The sequence below is a fragment of the Echinops telfairi genome, unplaced genomic scaffold, assembly GCF_000313985.2.
Source record: "Echinops telfairi isolate 266 unplaced genomic scaffold, ASM31398v2 ScPeMD7_7467;HRSCAF=8505_1, whole genome shotgun sequence".
In the NCBI taxonomy this organism is placed as follows: domain Eukaryota; kingdom Metazoa; phylum Chordata; class Mammalia; order Afrosoricida; family Tenrecidae; genus Echinops; species Echinops telfairi.
In genome coordinates this window covers 38,348,742-38,353,635 of record NW_022111368.1, presented here as the reverse complement: position 1 = coordinate 38,353,635, position 4,894 = coordinate 38,348,742, and the positions used below count along the sequence as shown (strand labels likewise).

At 43.1% G+C, this 4,894-nt stretch overlaps 1 pseudogene; it reads right to left on the bottom strand.

The window, feature by feature from the left end:
* Nucleotides 1-3,321: 3,321 nt before the first annotated feature.
* On the bottom strand, nt 3,322-3,440 carry LOC115873243 (annotated as a pseudogene).
* Nucleotides 3,441-4,894: the final 1,454 nt, after the last annotated feature.

Below are 4,894 nucleotides of genomic sequence, written 5' to 3'. Positions count from 1 at the left end.
ATCCTTGTAATCGGTTCCTCCTTTCTACCACACCTTCCCTCCATCCTCCAATATTTCCACTCTCAGCACTGGTCCTGAAGCGATCATCTGTCCTGGTATTGCCTGTGTTTCCAGTTCCTATCTGTACCAGTGTACATTCTTTGGTCTACCCGATTTGTAAGGTAGACTTGGGATAATGATAGTGTCTGTGTGTCAGGGGTGGGGGTCAGTGGGGGGTGGAAAGGAAGCATTTAAAAACTAGAGGAAAGTTGTATGTTTCATCAGGGCTACACTGAACTCTGACTGACTTGTCTCCTTCCTGCAACCCTTCTGTAAAGGGATGTCCAGTTTCCTACAGATGCACACTGGGTCCCCAATCTGCACTCCCTTTCATTTACAATGATATGATTTTTTGTTTTTTAATGCCTAGTACCCGATCCCTTCCACACCCCATAGTCACACAGGCTGGTGTGCTTCTTCCATGTGGACTGTGTTGCTTCTGAGCCTTTGTTTACCTTCAAGCATTTAAGACGCCAGATGTGATATCTTTGACAGCCGGGCACCATCAGCTTTCTTCACCACATTTGTTTATGCACACATTTGTCTCCAGCAATTGTGTCGGGAAGTTGTGCATGATGGAATGCCAATTTAATAGAACAAAGTGTTCTTGCATTGAGGAAGTACTTGAGTGAAGGCCCAATGTCCATTTGCTACCTTAATATTAAACCTATAAATATATGCACATAGATCTATTTCCCCATCATCATATATAAAATACATATATTTAAATATGTCCATGCCTGTATTTAGACATGCCTTTTGCCTCCTAGTTCTGTCTTTTATTTCCTTTACTTTCCACTTGTCCCACTATCATGCTCAACCTTCATTTGGTTTCAGTAATTTCTCTCCATTACTTTGCCCTTGATCAATCCCTACCAGGCCTCGCACACCCTCCTTGCCACTAATTTTGCATCACTTATTGTTCCCTTGTCCCTGGGTTGGTCAACAACACCTCCTTTCCCTAAACTCCCCCTCTCCCATGTCCCCCCCAGAACCATTGGTCCCATTGTTTTCTTCTCCGGACTGTTCATTCAGCCTCTTATCTAAATAGACCTGCAGAGATAATAATATGCACCAAAAAAACAATAAGCAAAACAAAGAGACAAAAGAAAATAAAGCAACAATAAAAAACAATGACAAATAAATAAAGGAAAACCTGTAAATAGTTCAAGGTCTGTTTGTTGAACTCTAGGAGGGTCCTCCAGTTGAGTCCGATGGGGTGCCATGCCCTGGATCCAAAGTCTATTCTTGGTTCTCCCTGGAGACTTCCCTGCTCTGCTCCCCCTGCTGCTCTGCTGCACACTCTTAGTGTTTTGCCTTGGTGTGGTGGGGTCAGACCGGGCAAATTCCAACACTTTGTCTCCAGTGTTGTCCCCCATAGGGCCATGGATCAACGATGGTGGGGCCAGCCATATGGTCCACTCTGTGCATTGGCTGTTCTGAGTGGGGATATTGTCCTCCAGGCTTGGTGGGCTAGGATGCACTCTATTCTCTCTTTCTCCTCCTACATTTGCTCCCATGTGCTCTGATCAGACATGTCCCTCTCCCGGAGCTGCGCTTCAGTGCTGTCCTCTGAAGTAAATTCTTCTGGGGGGAGGGGCGGCTGTCCATGGAGTTGAGATTGGGGTCCGGCCCACCTATTCTGACTGAAGCAATATAATAAAATTTATTTTTCTGAAATAGATGTATTTATCTAATTTAATCCGGTTGACAAAACACAGCAGTTGTGGCAGTTACATAATTTAATGTTGACTTGATAAATAAGTATAGAGTTGGAGTCTAGCCTGTCAACCATGTTGCAGCCTGATGATGCTTCCTTGTGGGCGTGGCCTTCTCATGAGGATTCTGGGAACTTCTGCTCTCTTACTCTTCCCCCCAACACTCCCCCACCCCACACACACACCCTTGGTCTTCCTGTTGACAAGCAGACACAGAAGACTTGCTGAGACCTGCAATGAGCCCATCTCTCTGCTTCACCTTCCTGTTGAAGACACACTCGGAGAGCTGGAGGAACCATGTGGAGACCCACGCCAGCACTGAGATGCTTCCACTGCCGTTGGATCCACGGCACTGAGCAGCCACTGGCCTGTGATCTTCCTCAATTTCGCATCAATGCATGTAACTGTGTAAGTCCGAAGAGAAATTTATGGACTAGTATTGGTCATATGGTCTAATATTGGACTTACGGGCTTGATCTGACTTGGGCTGGGATGTTTTGCTCAATATAAAATTACTCTTTGACAGTTACTCGCCTGCACATATATGAGTGTCATTTGAGTTGTTGAAAAAGGTATTTGCTATGAATGAGTTGTTAGTTTTTCAAAATTCTATCATGTAATCTCCAATTTCATTTCTATCACCAAGTCCATATTTTCCAGCTAGTGTTCCTTCCTCTTTGTTTCCCACTTTTACATGCCAATCATCAATATCAATCATTATCAATGCATGTCGATGGCATGTATGATCAATATGAAGCCATGATAGAATGCTTTGATATTTTACTCACTAGCTTTTGTGGTCGGTGCATAAATTGGAATAATATTTGTGTTCATTGGACTTCCTTGAAGGCAGATAGATATAATACTGTCAGACACCATTCTACTTCAAGATTGATTTTGCGTTGTCCTAGTTGACAATGAATGCCCTCCCACTTCACTTGATTATGCTATTCCTGGCATAGTAAATAGAATGATACTTTGATTTAAAATGGCCAATATCAGTCCATTGCAACTCACAAATACCTAGAATTTTGAATTTTATGGAGTCCACTTCATTTTTCATCACTTTCAGTTTTCTTGAATTCATACTTTGCACATTCTAAATTTTCACCAATAGCAGATTTTTTAGCCTATTTCTCTTTACCATAAGTCATACCCCATCAGCAAATGAAGATCCCTAAGGCCCCATTCCCAGCAGGATTTACCACACTTACATCACCATGTAGATTCCACTTTGAGAAAACATCTCTGCAGTCACATTTTGAGTGCCCTCCAACACAAGGGGCCAACCTCCAGCACTTCCTTCAACAATGTTCTGCTCTCCTCTATTGGGCATTCCATGGCTGACAGTGTTTATAAGTTATACATAAGGTTTTCCATGGCTACGTCCTCTGACATGGGAAGCCAAATTCTTCTACATTGTCAATTCCTAGCCTGGAAACTCCACTGAAACCTGTCCCCTTGGGTGACTCTGCTGGTTTTTGAAATATCAGTGACATAGCTTCCACAATCACAGCCACACAAAAGCCACCACAGTAGGACCATCTCTCAGAAAAATGGTGGAAGCCTACAGCATCCAGCATTCCCAAATAGTCTTCCACCCAAGTACTAACCAGGCCCAACTCTGCTTAGCTTCCAAGATCAGACAAGATTAGGAGCGTTCAGAGTGGCATGGACATAGATATTACATACAGTTTTAATCTATACTAAAGACAGCAGTTTTTATTCTTTATTGGCAGGTGTCCAGGTTTCCCCTGCTTCTAGCGAACAAGGCTCTGTTATCTGCCTGTAGAAAGTTGTCAGTAGGCCTTCCTCCCATCTTGATACCATATTCTTCTTCATATAGTCCAGTGTCTTTGATCATTTGCTCAGGATACAGATCGAATAAGTCTGGTGAAAATGATAAACCTTGAAGTACACCTTTTAAAAATTTTAACGCATGTAGTTTTCCCTTGTTCTGTGTCACTGACAGTCTCTTAACCCATTTACAGTTTCTGCATGAGCAAAATTAGGTGTTTTGTAATTTCTTCTTCTTCTTCTTTCTTAATGTCCACAATGTGTTATGTTCCTTGCAGTCTAAGATCTTAGCATATTCAATGAAACATAAGTAAACATATTTCTGGTATTCTCGGCTATGAGCCAAGAACCATCTAACATCAACTTTGACAGTCCTCATTCCGTGTCCTTTACTGAATACAGTTTGAGATGCCGGCAGTTCCTTGCTGATTTACTGATGCAATAGTTATTAAATGAGAATATTACAAGATGACAAAATTTCCATATTCAAATTCAAATAGTATGTATACAAGAAAGTTTTTGGCAATACTTAACTAATAACATGAGATAAATGCATCATGAACTAGGATAATTGTGTTCATGAAAATGAATGCATATGTAAGTCTCTGGTCTAGGTCCAGGCATTTTGGCAAGGGTCTGACCCAACTCAGGAGTAAATATGGCAGTCAACCAGAAAAGGAGGGGAAAGAGAAGAGGCAGAAAGAAAAGGAAAAAAAAGAAAATGAGTGTGATGGGAAACAGGGCACTAATACATACACAGGGAGGATATTGTTTATGTCTCCACAGGAAAGGGAGAGAGGGGTAAGATTCCATCCTAGAGTGCCAAGCCTTGAGGGCAATACTCTGGCATGGAGCAGCAAACTAACAGCTGGAGCTGGGCCCAAGCCGAACTATGTTGATCCCCTCCCTGGAAGAAGGCAATACAGAGGACAGAACTGAAGATATAGTCAAGGGAGAAAGGCTGGTTTGTGCAGACCATGCATGGGAGCAAGCTAAGAGGGAGGGAGGGGGAGAGAGAGAGAATCTCATCATGGCCCACCAAGCTCAGGGGACGGAATCCCTGCTCAGAGCAGCCAGTGCATAGAGAGGACAGTAGGACCAGCCCCACCATGAGACATGATGTCCCCTCACTGACCCATAGCATTACAGGGGACAGCACTGGAGACACTGTGCGGAAAGTGTTTCCGAAATGCACCAGGCACAGTGTGGTGAAACAGGAATGGAGTGCAACTGGGCAGCAAGGGAGCAAAGTAACCAAGTTACTGAGGAATACTGAAAATAGATTTCTGACTTGGAGGATAGGGCTTGACACCTCATCAGACCTGATCTAAAAACATACA